A 17135-nucleotide genomic window follows, 5' to 3' on the forward strand; every position below is an offset into this window, starting at 1 on the left:
TGGGCTGTGATGTCAAGTCTGTTCTTCTGACCCAAAGCCCACACTCTTGATGACTAGACAAGACTGCCTCTGAACTATTAGTGTAAAAATGAGAGTGAGGCTGTTATTCGTGTGGTTTAGTATGTATAACTAATATTGGAAAAGTAACTCTGAAGCTCAGTTAACAGATTGGTATTTCTTTTTGTCCCCTTCTGTGTTTCAGCACACAGTGAATGGTGCTTTTGAGCGCCTTCTGTGATTACCATTCACACCTTTTCTGGGGACACTTCCTTAAAAGAACCAGCAAGTATCCAGTTTACTGAGATATAATCCCAGATTCATGGAGTTGTTGCAGAACAGATACCTCTTGTCTCACTAAGACTGGACCGAGTTTAAAAATTCATTTACTCTTATGGATGATGTTGGGTGTGATGACCTCTTCTGAAATATTTCTGCTTTGATATAAATCGGAAAGTTTCAATAACTAGACACATGGTGGAGGGAAAAAGTAGGCTGCTGTAAAAAGGCATTGGTATTTGATTGATGCATTTATTATTATATAAACATATGCTGATGTATTTGAAGATTTTTTATTACTTAATGTGAAGTATAATGTGTTAACATTGCAAGGGGAATTTCATGACAAGCATTCTTTTAAAATATAACTGCAGTACGGTTTTATGAAACCTGTAATTGCTACAATCTATGTTGTTTCTACTGCTATAAAATCGATAACTAAATTGGAGAGGCTATCTCCTTGAAACTGGTTATGATGAAAATGTATCTACTATGGTTATCATTATGCAAATCCTGCCCTGACTGTGAGCTTTCCTTACTTGTACTTCTAGTGAGTATAATTTTACTTCTGTGTACCTTTTCCTCAACGTTAAAATTTTCTGTTCCAATATACTAAATTGCCAGTCAGTCCATTTGGGGTTAATCATTGAAACAGAATTGAGGCTGGGAAAAGGTAGTGAAATCAAAGCAGATGGCAGAATAGGAGTAGTTGCTGCAGGGAGTTTGGGGGAGATGAAGAAGACGAGCAAGGTGACTCTGCATCACTTAGAAGGATGCTCCAGTGGCCTCCATAAGGGCAGAAGTGAAGGGATGAAATAGGTGCTTTGGTCATGACATGAAGTTATCTTGGGTGGATAGATGTTGAGAAATGAAGGTCATCCAGAGGTTTTCCTTCTCAAGTTTCCTTCTCAAGAGTTATTCTGCATCTCAAGTACCTGAGATTCAATGTGGGTCAGTACCTCTGAGACTGAAATAGAAAGATATTTACATGAACTAGACCTCTTGGAATGCATATTCATGTGCCATGTGTAAAAACTTTTCAAGCATTTCGTATACAGTGTAGGGAAGGGATATCAAGAAAGTTTCCTAGTGAACAAAGCCTGGGAAATGGAAATTAGTTAGCCTGAAGGTGTGAAAATGCCCCTGGTGATAGCACGGTGGCTGAGAACGTGGGCTTTGGGGAACAGATCAGTTTCTCTGATTTGAATCCTGATTCTGCCACCTTTTGGCAACCACTCCTATGGTAGCTGTGAAAATTAAATAAACTAAATTACAAATTAGCACACAGTAAGTGTTCAGAAATGGGTGATTATGTTAGGTGATAGTGCAAATATTTGTAAGGACTTTTTTTGTTTGGTAAGGACTTTTACAGTTTCACCAATTCTTGATCTTAATACCGTTTTCTCTATGAGGACTTAAAATTCTCATCTGTAAACCCTCCTACTATGTTGAATTTTCCTTAATCTCACCTAGCCAGCACAGTTAGGAAGACATTACTACATTTTTCAAGACGAGATTGTTGGCTTTCAAATCTGGCATATATTATATTTCTCAAGATCATTGGTATTTTAAATTTTATGATATTAAATCTGCCACTTTCTAGCATCTTAATATAGGGTAAATTATCTAACTTTTCTAAATAGTCTCATCTTTGAAATGGGAACAGTAGAATATCTATGAGAGTTCTTGTGCAGAATAAATAATGTAAGATACAGTGCATGACACAGAAGTACTTGATACATATGGCTACTATGACTATTACTACCATTATTGTAATTATTCTTCTTAAACTCATTTACTAATGATGTGATTGCTGATGTTGTCAGTCTTTAATTTGTGGAACTCGAAGCAGGAAATTCTACAGTTTTCATTTTTATAAATTATTATATATGAAAAATCTTACACCACTTTTAAACTTTTGAAAACATTATTCACCATCATCATTTTGTACCCTCTAAATACAGTATATTTCATTTAAACACAAATCTCATTTCATGATGCTACTAAATTATCTCTAAGAACAACTGCTTTTAAAACTCCCCAAACTTGTTTCTTTCTAGAGGGAATTATAAAACTTCCATTTTACATTTTTCACATTTTGATGATTCTTAATATCAGAGTTTGGCTGTTTCACCCTTAACTTTAGACTGCTGACCCAACCTCCTAAGTCTGTAAAAATTATAAAATAAATACTAGGTAATCAGGATACTGCTTATTCCATCCAGCCGTTCTAACTTTGTACTCTGTCTTATCTCCATGGTTCTGAATGCTTAGAACTTGGTTCCATAATCCAGCCTTAATGTCCAGCTCTGACCCAGATTATATTTGCCCCAGTGCAGTACTGGGTTTGAGATAACCAGTGAATTTTAGGAAACTGAAAAATGTGGCTCCTTCTTTCATATTAAGATCTGATATTGACCATGCAAAGCTATGTACCAGGGGTCCTGATAATGTTCTTATGAACTGTTGTAAACAATAAAATTAAAAAAAATTTTTTTTAGTTTTTCTCCATTTTAAAAATTTTTCTGGTTTATTTCCAAAATGTTTTTAAGTAAGTTGTGTGAGCAAGTTGGAATAGGAATATATCAAATTTTTCAATATGTAGCTAAAAACTTATGGCGTATGTAGGATTAACCAATAAAGTAAATTTTCAATAGAGCTAATTTATTTTTTATGTAATCTGGGCCTAAACCAGATTTATTTTTTTTTTGCTGCGGTACACGGGCCTCTCACTGTTGTGGCCTCTCCCATTGCGGAGCACAGGCTCCGGATGCGCAGGCTCAGCAGCCATGGCTCACGGGCCCAGCCGCTCCACGGCACGTGGGATCTTCCTGGACCGGGGCACGAACCCGTGTCCCCTGCATCGGCAGGCGGACTCTCAACCACTGCGCCACCAGGGAAGCCCTAAACCAGATTTTTGACAATAACAGTGTAATTATTTCACTAAAGCTTTCACAAGTAAGTAGATCATAAGATCTTTCAGAGTGGGCAGCAAGGTAACATTAGACCATTTGAATACATTTTATAACTTTTATTTGCCACTTAAAGTATCTGGATAAACAAAAGGACTTATGCAGTTATATATAAAAGTTAGAAAATGGTTTTATTGAAAAGATAGCAAAATTTTAAAACCACTTAGTGATATAAAATATTTCCTTCCTAATTTTTAAAATAGAAGATCTTTCAGAGCATTTATTCAAAAATTTAGCGTTATTTTCTACTTATATCTTTGAACATAATTATTATAGTTCAAAACAAGAAATTTAAAGAATTCTCATTGCCTACCATTAAATTCCAAATATCATCAAGTGCAGGGTATTTGTTTTAGGTGATCTCAGTGTTACTGGTAATGCTCAGTGTTTCTAGAAAGACTCCACTGCCAAATTAGGTGATCAGAGAAGACTGTCACTTTTGGAGTGTTGTTCATTCCCTGGTGTTTAGTCTTGCCTTTCATTTTATCATGTTTTCCACTTCGCTATTCTATCAAAGACTTTTTAAGCAAAAAAACATCCTCCCAAGTAAGGTCTACAGTAATTTATCTTGCGTTTGATGTCTAACAGAAATAAGCAATGTCAAATACATCATTGCCACTTCCTTAAAGTTTCTGGATAATCTGTCCTATTTCTCGTATAGTTTCTGAGGGCTGTTTCGATTGTTTCCTGGGAAGGGTAGGGGTGGAAGTAGGGGATTTTTGTAGAATGGGGAAGGTGTAAGGAGAAACTTGGGATGTCTGAGTACATAATCCTAGTGCATCCCAGGACAGTTCCTGAGAAAAAAAAATCCTATTACTTCTCCAATGTTCTGAAGGAAATGAAACATTTGGTATTGATATTGGTGGTTAATGAAAATTTAAGGCCAACTTTAATTGATATGACCTCTCATTAAGTCAATCCTTAGTCATATTTATATTGTTTACTACAGTATTCACTGATAACCCAGATGTCTCATTTCATTAATTTAAATTGGGTTGGGAAATCTGCAGAGTCAAAAAGCACTTAATACTTAAGTTTTTTTTTCCCAAAGGGTATAATGTATTATTAGTACTTAGTCTAAGTTTGTATTTATTTTTATTTCTACTTTATAAGAAAACTGGTACTTTTCCCCTTATGCACATTTGCCATGTTGATTTTACTTATATATCCTCATTCTGAAAGTATATGGATAATAGCAGTAATTCTTAATTCTTGGTATGAATTATAAGGAAAGAGCATAGAGTTTCATACTGATCTAGAATTATCGATAAACATAATATTTATGAAACATTTAAGTTCACCTTAGTTCTTTTTTTTTTTTTTTTTTTTTTTTTTTTTTTTTTTTCTTCTTTTGTGGTACGCGGGCCTCTCACTGTTGTGGCCTCTCCCGTTGCGGAGCACAGGCTCCGAACGCGCAGGCTCAGCGGCCATGGCTCACGGGCCCAGCCGCTCCGCGGCATATGGGATCTTCGCGGACCGGGGCACGAACCCGTGTCTCCTGCATCGGCAGGCGGACTCTCAACCACTGCGCCACCAGGGAAGCCCCCACCTTAGTTCTTAAATAGTATTGAAACTCCAGTTGTTTTTACATTATAGAGATTTTTCTAAATGAGTCATTTCATATGCAATTTCTTATTCAGGTTCAGTTTTATAATATAATTTTAAGAAGATCGTGATCTAGTGAATTTTCCTTTTATATTGTTTGTAAAAGTCAATTTTATCTAGGAATGGCAAAATGTTTATTTCTTGGCAAATTTGCTAAAAGAGATCTACTCAGGTGTATTGAAAAGTTGACTGTATAATTAAGAAGTCAGGATGGTTGTCAGGCAAAGAATAAAGTGGGTCCACAAATACCTTTCAGCCTTTTATATTTGCCCTGAAACTAAATCTGTGTGAGGGAAAGAGCACTGGACATGAAGTCAGAAGACGAGGTTGCTTACTGTGATTTTAGGCCACTTACTTTCTTGGCCTCTTAATATTTAGTTTATTTTTTTTTCTTAACAAAGAAACACACTTCTTTGGGTGATTGGGGAATTAAATGAGCTAATATTTGTGAAAGTGTTTTTGAACTTTAAGGTTCTATAAAAATGGTGCCTGTGAATGTTGCAGTTACCAGTGGTGTAATATGAAAACTTTTATTATAAATAGTTTAAAGAGTCTGAATGTGAAATTCTGTTAAATCTTTTAATTTAAAGAATTTCGAAAGGTAAGCATTTTCAATGGGTTTGACATCGCACTTACTGTAACATGTCTCCTTTCATTTAGCACGTGATGATTTCTGTTTCTTTCATTGATTGAACATGTACATTCAGAGTAAATGGTAAATATTGACATTTAATATTTTATTTTTGTTACATATTAAACCCTTGTTGGATTATTCAGAAGATTCGGAGTTCCCTGTCATTGGTGTCAGAGAAATGTTAAGCAAGGAATAATAAAGATTGTATAAATTTAGCAGTTCTGGTGAAGTAAATTAAGTTTATTTATGTTCCTTAATATAAATTGGGAACTGGAGTGAAATATAGGTCCTTTTCTGATCATATTATATGTGATCAGGAAAGACAGGTAATTTATAAGAAGCATAAGTTTGCCTCTATGAACTATGTGTCTAGATACCAAGTAGATAGTTTTTCCGGTGTAGATGAAAACTTGGTCCTGACTTACTAAGGTAGATGACATAGGAATTCATGGGGGTGGAGTCAAAACGCAGTTTTGCCTAAGTCCGAAGTCAGGACTCAGCACCTAGCTATACCTTCTTCATGTATATTGTAAAAGAAATCATTGATCTTCAGTGTGATACATATAGCTGATTCACTTCGTTGTACAGCAGAAACTAACACAACATTGTAAAGCAACTATACCCCAATTTAAAAAAAAAAGACTATTTTGTCCCCATCAGTTGCACACAGAGTCTCAGTGCTATATAAACTGTGAAAGTGCTTATAGTAAGTTGTTTTAAAGGAAATTTTTAATACATGAGCAAGAAAGATATTTTTGAAGCTCTTCTACTAATTTTAGACCATTTACATCTAATAAATGACCCTTTTAATGTCCTGATAGGTACCTTCGTGACCTGTAGAATGACTCATAGATGACTACATAGGGGAAACAGTTTATTTGCATAGTCTTATTCTAAGAAATAAGTAGCTCCCTGCTCTAGGTTCATTTAACATTTTATTTATTCAACTTCTGTCCTACTTATCATCTTGTCCTGCAAAGAATGCACACTTGACAGTTGACCCTTTCATCATGAGCTCCTAGAGAGAACGGTCTGTGATCTATTCATCGTGGTGTTCTTGCTCCCAGCCAGAGTTCCTGACAAATAATAGGCACTCAATAAATATTTAGGAAATGAAACCTGGGTAAAAACAATCAAGTATACACCTGGGGTCCTATAACTAGTCGCTGTTGTAATTGATTGTGAAAGTCTTATTTTTTTATTTCATGTACTAACACATTCTGTGACTCATTTATTCAAGAAGCATTTATTAGATATGCACTGTGTGCCCAGCCCTTCTCTGGATACCAAGGATGCATCAATAAGCAAAACAGATGAAAAGCCTGACCCTCAAATGTTAATATAGAAATCAATCTGAAATAGAGTGGATGTTATTCTTTGAATTAGCCATTGACCTGACCTCTTCCATGAGCAAAGAGGAGATTAGATGTCATAAGATTGTTTTGTTGTAAGGAGCAGAATCCCTTTCTAGCTAGCTTAGATAGAGGGGATTTACTGGGGTGACACACGAGGAGTATTTTATGTAGGTTTGCTGTATGAGTTCAGCCTGGCCTACAGGCAGCCGTTACTTTCTTGAGCTGACAGTCTTTGTGGGTCTCATGGCCTCTCATCTTTCTTCGTTCTTTCTTTAAATCTACTTCATTGTCATCTTTCTACCTTCAGACCTGCTCCTTCCACACTTGCCCGTGGCCAGCACACTGCCCCCCAAAGTATACTTTACACAGACTTTCCAGAGCAGCTGTCCAGAGCTGAGTCCATCTCTGTGGACCAGATTCCATTTCTGGAGTGGATCTGATTGGTCCACTTTGATCAGTTATTCATTTAAACCCAATAAGCAGTAGTTAGAAGAATGGGGTTACCTGGTGCATATATAAGCTCCCTCTATGCCAGTGGGCAGCCAAAGGACCCAAGAATGGGATGTGCGGACAAGCTGGCTTCTGTATAGTAATAGGCGAGTCACATTGTGTTAACAGAGATTATAGGTGGATTGGCATTTATGGTTTATTTTGGTGCTTCTTATGTGATAAATAGAAAGCATATATTCTGATACATCAATTTGTGCCCAAAGTAGCAATGGAAACAAACCAATAGTCTTATATTTCTACATTATAAAAATGTCACAAATGATTCATGGCATATATTTAATATGCATACTTTAAATGCCTGAATATGATAAATTATTGGTAGGATTTTTAATTTAAAAGTTCAGTGCAGTTCACACTTTTTCTAACGCCATAGCATTTCAGTTCTGTGACGTTGCTGATTGTCTCCTTTCAAATACATCTTGCGCCAGAAATCTAGTATATTTGATTCTTGATGACTTCAAGCAGGATATGGGTCATTTTTACTTTTCTTACATTCTCAGGTTTAGTATGTAAGCTTTGATGTCCAGACCTGGAGTTGGCTATATTCCTTAACACAAGGACCTTATTTCTTCCAGACACTGCCTCCTTACCTTTCCTTCCTTTACCAGAGCCATGCCAAACTCTAGGACATCCCATTTCAGTCCCAATCATCTGAATTTTCAACTAACATATAAACCCATGAATCCAAGTCCCACTAAAACAAGCTTAAGTGACCATTTAATGAGGCCGCTTGGCCTTGGCTTTTTGAACTATTGAATTATGTATTCAGTAGTGTTTATTACTTTTATTGTGCAGAGCTCTGAGTTCAATGCTGAGGACCTAGCAGTGATCCTTATTCTTTTTCTCCGGCAGTGGATGGTGCTATGGGCAGCAGAGCAGGATAAAAAGCAACTTTCTTATTTGATACATTTTTGCCATTTAGTTCGATGTTCCTGCTTGTTCTTCAGATGACTTTAAAGCCCACCATGTAAGAATTATGCTTCTACTCTGGACATTCTCACCCATAAGAAATTCGCCCCTATTTGGATAATTGTTTATTGCCCAGTCAACTGTTTTTTGAGGAATTAACTGTTTAGTGCATTATTGTATCATCCTGTAGCCATTTGGTCTACAAAGTATAAAGAGGTTCTTGAACCAATTTGTTTTCAATAGTATTAGAGTCTTCATACATCTGTTACATTAAATAATATACTAATTTGCACTCAGATTTAATACTTGCTCAAAGCCAAATGTAAACACTATTGAACTTGTAAAGTTCCTTATGGGGCTTTCTTCACTGATTTTTCCAAAAAATTTGGAGTACCGCTAGTATTCCAAATACTACTGCTACTGCCGTATTTCCTATAATTTAGATAAAGTCAAAACTCAAAGGAATATATTGCTTCTATTTAAAAGTCTGGATTTTTATCTTAAGAATGCTAAGACAGAGGTGGGTCTGAAAGTGAGAAATGGTATTAGTGACTGTAGTTTCAAACTCTTCCCACCCTCCCTAAGGAGACAGAAAACTTCTGCTCTGTCCTGCATCTAATATTCCTATAGAACTGGCCCCTCTATTGAATGCAGTTTGAAGCTCACCTGTTTGACTTGAGGCTGTGAAGACACAATCTCTAAACTCAGGCTGGGACCTTTTTTTTTTTTTTTTTTTTAAACAAACTCTTTTGCAAACTGAGGTCAAGAAACTTTCAGTCATCATTAGAGCTGGTGGACTCATATGCTACATACAGTAACAGGGAGATGCTTCTGCAACAAGCAAATTAGGCCAGGAAATCCTTGGTATTTCTCAGGTTTCATGTTACCCAATCAAGAACTTGTTACCCCATTTCTTTCTTTCTTTTTTTAAATTTATTTATTTTTGGCTGTGCACGGGCTTTCTCTAGTTGTGGTGAGTGGGGCTACTCTTTGTCGCAGTGCGCGGGCTTCTCATTGCAGTAGCTTCTCTTGTTGCGGAACATGGGCTCTAGGTGCATGCGCTCAGTAGTTGGGGCGCATGGGCTTAGTTGCTCTGAGGCATATGGGATCTTCCCGGACCAGGGCTTGAACCTGTGTCCCCTGCGTTGGCAGGTGGATTCTTAACCACTGCACCACCAGGGAAGTCCTACCCCATTTCTTTGGATCATCTTGTATACAAATGGCATTAAACATAAAATGTCAATTGATACTTAAATTGTCACAGAGGCTGAGATATGAAATGAACTGAAGTGGGGAGCTTTCACCCATCTATTCATTCAGTTAAGTGTTCAGTTGGAAATGCATTTTGAGAGCCTTTCTTACGTGAGTGGAACTGATGTGGGGATTCAAAGGAAATGCTTGTTGTTGTTTTAATCTGAGGATGTGGTCAGTTACAAATATGACCACACATTTCTCGCTCCTGGGATTGATGGTGAAGTTACAGATGTTCCCATCTAAACGTAGTTTGCTTTGGTTAATGGGACATTAGCAAAAGTGATGCAAACAGTCTTGAAAAGTGCTTGCGTGGTTCAGCTTGCCCTCTTGATGTTTTTTGTACCTGGTGTCCGTGGGAAGCAGCACAGGGCAGCTTGTTAGATGATTAGAAACACATGCTGCCAGACCCCTGAGTGAGGACGTGTAGGCCCAGCAGGCCCAGCTGACACTCAAACTGATCTCAGATGCGTGAGCTGACCTAGCTGAGATCAATTGAACCTGACCCAGAACAGAATTTTGAGCTACATAAATGGTGGCTGTATTCACACATTGGATCTAGGGGTGGTTTATTAAACAGCAAGGATTAACTGACCCAGGATGGAAAATAATACACCTTTAAAACAGTTACACTGGAAGGCGGGGGTAACATACAACTAAATATTCTCAAGCTTAGATTACCAGAATTTGCAGGCAGAGAAACTTTTATAAAGATGGCAGAAGTTGGGGAAGAAGAGTTTAGTTTTAAGGTCAACTTTAAAATCTGAGTAGGCTTTGGGTAAATATAAGTAAGCAGAAAGGACTGTGTAAATGAGGAGACACAGCGGAGAGGACAGAAGGAAACATGGGACTTGAATGTAAGATCTTACTTTTCAGTCAACGTGATGGAATATATCCAATGACGTCATACCTCTGTGAAGGTACTAGCTTTACCTCGAACCCAGGCCATTTGAGGTGACAGCCCCAGAAACAAATCTGAAATATTCTAATGTTTCTGTCTCTTATATTTGTCTGTTATGCCTCTAGCTTTAAGTTCAGGTCAGAAGAAGAGTTGAATTGGGTTGAGAAATTTGGATGAGGCCTAAAAAATGTGCTTTTGGAAAAGGAAGTACTTCTGCTTACTAAATTAATCTCTCCAGTCATGTAAATAAGCTTGATTTTGCTAACTTCACAAATTAGGAATCAGAAGTTTGTTAAAAAGCATTCTATTTACTCTTTTTTAGTTCTTCTATCTCACCGTGCACAAAATATCGTTCCTCTCCATTTGAAATGATAAACCCATAATTTTGCTTTTAGATGTATGACAAGATTGTGCCAAATTGAGAGTTGTTATAACTAATTACTAATCATGATGTGTCTAATCAAAATTGTCATAATATATTTGTTAATGGTACATGTATATGAGCTGAAATTTCAATTAATATGTTTTTTACCTCTACTGAATTCACAATATGCTGTATAACACTATTTCTCCTTCAGATCATGGTCAAAGAACCCTTCCTCAAAGAGACCTTATTTATAAATTCAGTCTATTTCAGTTTTACTAGGGGTTTCCTAGAGCTGAGCTCACTTTCTTTACGGGACTTCTTTCAGTCTTTGCACTTTCAGTGAATGAAGTCTGTCATCTTCACTGAATGGTAAGCTCCTTAAGAGCAACGACCAAATGTCTTTAGACTTACTGTTTTGTTCTTGGCATGGAGCTCAGTGGCTGGCATCTAATAGGCACTGAACAAATATTTGTTGAAAGAATGTGTTAATGAAGAGATAGCTCTTTTGCTCTATGAGGTTTCAGTTTCAATGCTAACAATAGAAAGGTGAGGTGAATTTATTCCAGTCAGAGACAACAGCTGAGGTCCTAAATGGAAAAGAGTTTCATAGACTCAAGAAACAGAAAGAGCAGATGAAACCAAAGCTGGGTGGTCCACAGGGAGAGATGGCTTCAGAGAGGGAGTCAGGGCACCCATCATATGGGGACTTCTGGGTCGTGGTAAGAGCTTGGGTATTGTTTTAAGTGCGGTGGGAGAAATTGTAGGATTTAAAACAGGGTAGTGATGTCGTGTATGCTGAGATCACCCTTACTAAACGGGCAGGAGTGGCAGCTGAGGAGGTAAGTCAGAAGCTCTAAAGTAGTGAGGATTTTGAACTCTTTTTGTTTCATGCTGAGGGTATGGAGAAAAGCAGATGAATTTGTGATATTTTCTGAAGAATCAGTAGGATGTGCTTGACAGATAAAGAGGGATTGCAATATTTCCCACGTTTCTGTCCTCACTGATCGAGTGTCTGGTGTTTCATTCACTGACGTGCAGAAAGCCTATGGATGGGGTGCAGGTGCATTGGTAGAGGGGTGGAGAAAACACAATCCTGTGAGTGAAAAGATGGAAATCAGCATACCATGCTGGCACTAATCAAAAGAAAGCTAAGATGGCTTTATTACTGTCAAGCAAGGAGATTTTAGAACGAGAAATATCGATATTACCAGGGGAAATAGGGACATTTCACAGTGATTAAGAGGTCAGTTCATCAAGGGTCCTAAATGTGTCTGCACCTGATAACAGAAGCTTGCATCACAAGAAGCAAAAGTTTAATGGAACCTAAAGGAGAAATAGACAAGTGCACAACCATAGTCGGATATTTCAACACTCTGCTATCTGTAACTGATGAAACAGGTGGAGGAGGTGAGTAAGGTGTAGAAAACCAGAACAAAACTACCATGGTACATGACCTGCTTGAATATTTCACACAGCAGCAGAGAATATACACCCAGAACATTCACTGGGAGAGATCATATGCTGGGCTATAAAACAAGTCTCAAGAAATTAAAGAGGATTGAAGTCTTGCAAAAGATGGTCTCTGAACGCAAAGGAATTAAACTGGATCTTAGTAAGACTATCTTAAAATTTGGTAAATATTTGGAGATCAAACAACACTTATAAATAATCCATATTTCAAAGATGAAATCACAAGGGGAATTAGAAAATATTTTGAACTGACTGAGAATGAAATCATTTCAGATTAAAATGGGTGAGATGCAACTAAGCAATAATTAGAAGGAATTGTTTCTGTATTAAGTCCTTATATTAGAAAAGAAGTATCAAATTAATGGACTAAGCTACTGCCTAATGAGACTATAGAAATATGAGACAATTAAACCCAAAGCGAGCAGAAGCAAGCATAAATCAAGGAGCATAAATCAAGAACTCAGTGAAATAGAAAATAAACAAACAAACACAAAAAGGCAGGTTTTAAAAAATATTAGTGAAACTGGCAAATCTTTAGCCAGACTGACCAGAAAGCAGAGAATAAACAAGTTAATATTAGGAAAGACAGATAATATAGGACAACTGAGTCTCATTCCATATTTAACATTCAGAAGTCAATGAAATTCATCATATTAACAGTTGTAAAAATATAACTCATATGATTATCTCGGTAAATGCAAAAAATTATTTAACAGAATCCATAACAAAACTTGCTGCAAATAAAAGGGAAATTCTTCAGCCTGATAAAGGACATCAGATTTAACAATTATTTTTCATTGTTAAATCAGAAACAAGGCAAAGCTGTTTACTCTCACAACTTTTATTTAACGTTTTACTTGAGGTCCCTGGCAGTACAATAAAGCAAAAAAAAAAAAGGCATGTACATTGAAAATGAAGAAGTAAAACTGTCTTAATCAGAGATGAAGAGATAGTCTTTTAAGAAAACGTTTTAAAATGTGCCAAGAAAGCTTTAGAACTAATAGATGAGTTCTGCAAGTTTGCAGGACACAAAAAAATCAGTTGTATCTTTCTATACTAACAACAAACAATTGGAAATTTAAATTTTAAAAATGTAATTTATAGTAGCATAAGAATATTAAATATTTAGGAATAAATTTAACACAATATATTTAGGATCTGTAGACTGAAAAGTTCAAAATACAATTGAGAGAAATTTAAAAAACAAAATAAGTGGAGCGACATCCCCTGTTCATAGATTAGAAAACTCAGTATTGTTAAGCTTTCATTATCTCCAAAGTGTTCTGTAGTTTCAATGTAAGCCCAGTGAAAAATCCCATAAAACATCTTAGTAGATTGACCAGTTGATTAAACAATGTACATGAAATGGCAAAAAAAAATACTAGCCAAGACAAACTTTTAGTAAAATATAGTTGCAGAACTTGTATTACTTGATTTCATGCCTTACTAGATGCTACAGGAGTACATTATATACTACAGGGGTACATCGTATACTACAGGGGTACATGATATACTATAGGTGTGCATCATGTACTACAGGGGTATGTCAAGTACTACAGGGGCACATCATGTACTACCCCCGTACAGCATGTACTACAGGGGTACATTATGTACTACAGGGGTACAGCATGTACTACAGGGGTACATCAGTTACTCCAGGGGTACATCAGGTACTCCAGGGGTACATCATGTACTACTCCAGGGGTACGTTATGTACTCCAGGGGTACATCATATACTCCAGGGGTACATCATGTACTCCAGGGGTACATCATGTACTACAGTAGTCAAGACACTGTGGTGTTCAAGTAAGGATATTTTTATTGATCAATGAAAAAAATAGAAAGTCTGCAAATATGATGAATTGACTTTTGACAAAGGAGCCAAAATAATTCAATACAGAAATGCTAGTTTCTTCAACAAATGATGTTAGAACAATTAGATATCCACAGAGGTAAAAAAAAAACCTCAACCATCACCTCACATCCTACACAGATACACAGAAATTGATTCAAACTGGATGATAGACCTATGAACTGCATATAGACCTATAAATCATAAAATGTAGGGTAAAAGCAGGAGATTATCTTTGTGACTTTGAGTGAGGCAAAAAGCACAAGTCATAAAAGGAAAAAAAATTAATAAATTGGACTCTTAAAAATTAAAATATATTGTTTACAATATATTTGTGAATATATTGTATCACAATACACTACTTAGAAAATTAAAAGACAAGTCACAGACTGGGAGAATATATTTGTAAAACATAGACAAAGATAACCTGATTTTTTTAATGCGTAGGTTATTTGAATAGATACTTTACCATGGAAGATAAAGAAATAGCAAATAAGCACATGAATAGATGCTCAACATCATTAGTAATCAGCGAAACACAAATGAAAATCACAGTGATACATCCTTTCATTCCTACTAGGATAGCTAAAGTGAAAACAGAATAACAAATGCTGGCAAGGATGTAAGGCAACTAGAAATATCATCCATCACTGGTAGAAATGCATAATGATACAGCTTCTTTAGAAGACATTATCACTGTGTGCAGTTGATGAATTTTATTGTATAAAAATATATGTATCATATAATCAGTAAATTATGAATATTATTATATTTCAATAAAGTGCATAAGGAAATGTTTATTCTACACAGACCATAAGCATAATCCAGTATAATTACAATTTGAGTAATTTCTAAATCTATTACTGGATCACTAGATTGAACCCAAAATTCCAGAATTTAAAAGCTCTTGATTACCTAAAACTTTGAAGAATGAAAAATATTGGCCAAATAGAATTGCTTATAACAACATTGGACTGCATACATAAAGAAAATATTCATGAAAAATTATTTCATTGTGCACACGTAATGCCTGGTTACGTCCTCATTTTATTACATAATACCTAGAATCGAGGAATGTCATCAGTGGTAAAATATAGAATGTTCTTGCACTAGTTTCTAAATTACCTTTATTATTTTCAATCATTGATCTGAATTGGTTTAGTATTTTCCCCAGATGATCTATTGGTCTGCTCTGGCCTGCCTTGGGGTGTTCAAAAGCTGTCTCCAGTGTCTACGTGGATAGACACTGTCTAGGAATTATTAGTGACCTTAGAGGCTGATTTTAAAGAGAGTGTGGTCTGTGGGGTGGAGGCTACTTGAATTTGGAAGTTGCTAGAGATAAACTCTCAAGTACTATGCACAGCAGCTCTGCTATTTTCCACCGTAATTAAAGGGTCAGTGACAAATCGTTCTCAACCCCAGATTGGAGCTACTGAGTGCTTTGCTCTAGTTGCTTCTCCTTGTCAATGACTGAATGCTTTCCATGACCATGGCACCCAGTGACTGGTTAAATGTTCATGATTATCCATCATAATACTTATAATTATGTAATATTTTGTGTGGCTAACACAGATCGATCCTGTGTAAATTATTTCCACCATTTTATCTTAATATTCATCTCGTGTTTATAAATTTAGAATGAATATAAATGCTGACAGCACTGAAGAATCTAGGTTCTGCATATTGAAAATAGCATTTTCCTGTATTTGACTGCATAGTACTCAAACTAAGAGATGAGAAAAAGGTATTGCTGACAGTGCTTTTTAAAACGTTTTTCTTTTCTGACTGATGACAAAATAAAAAACTTTTTTTTCAATTGTATCTAGTGCTATTTATTCAAAAAGATCTACTTTTCCATCCTGAAATTCTAGAAGTAAAAGTGTTAGAAAGGTTATTTTAATATTAGCACCCAGAAAGTCTTCATTAAATTTCATCATGCATAAGAGATACAAAGATGGCAATGGTCCTGCGTATGTTTTCACTTCCTTTAAGCAACATTTGAGAATTATAAGTTAGTCTTTGTCAGTCTTACGGGTTTGTTTGTTTGCAGTTGTTACATGCATGCGTGTGTGTGTGTGAAATCGTAAGTAGGGTTTCCACCACAGATTTAATGAAAGCTTGGAAAGGGCAACTTTAATCCATTATAAGTGAGAGCAAGAATGAATTAAAATCATAGCTTTGGATCGTGTTGACAGGAGAGACAATGGGGGGACTTCGGCCCATTGAGTCTACAGTCCCCCATTTGAAAGGTTTCCTGTTGGTTTTATGTATTTGCCTCCTACTCAGGTATGCTACTGCTTTGGCTAAGAATGTACCGTGGGGCGGGGGGGCGGTGTTGAAGAGAACAAGAGAATTACAGCTCTTTAGACTGTGACAGAATATACCATTTATTGAGCTAAAATTAAAAAAATAAATATATTTAATTCAGCAAACCTTTAAAACATACAACCAGTTTAGCTGTTCAGCTTGAATGCATCTAGAAAGAAAAACAAAGTTCATCAAATAGGCATCGTCTTCCATATTTGGAGTTGTTACGGTCGCTTCCCCCAGCCCGCCAGCTAAGATGACGCCAATCGCTGTAAAATCATGAGAGGGACAAACGGTAGAGGTGTGAGCAATTATACAGTATCTCACTTTGTTTTTCTCATAACTGCCTCCTTTCAATATAGCATGCTGTGTTTAGGGGGAAATGCCCCTGGGACCTCCTACTTTGTTTCCATAATATTTTTGAAAGTGATTCTTCTGGAATTTAATTAACACTTGATACTGAAATTCTTACCAGGAAGTGTTAATGGCAAAGACAGAGTTGAAGGGAGAAGAGAGAGGAGACCAGTGATGGGTCACAATCCCTCTGGGAGTGGGAGGGCTGAGATCTGAGAAAGCTGGATGGAGTGGCCTCAGAATCGAAGAGGAAAAAGGCAAAGATGTGAGTCAAGGAGGGGGAGTTCCTCCAAGTCCTGCCAAATTCTGTTTCCAAAGTTCAATTTTTATTTCCTACTCAGAAAATTTCAATATACACAGAACAAATGGAGA

The sequence above is a fragment of the Hyperoodon ampullatus genome (assembly GCF_949752795.1).
Source record: "Hyperoodon ampullatus genome assembly, chromosome: 13".
Classification (NCBI taxonomy): domain Eukaryota; kingdom Metazoa; phylum Chordata; class Mammalia; order Artiodactyla; family Ziphiidae; genus Hyperoodon; species Hyperoodon ampullatus.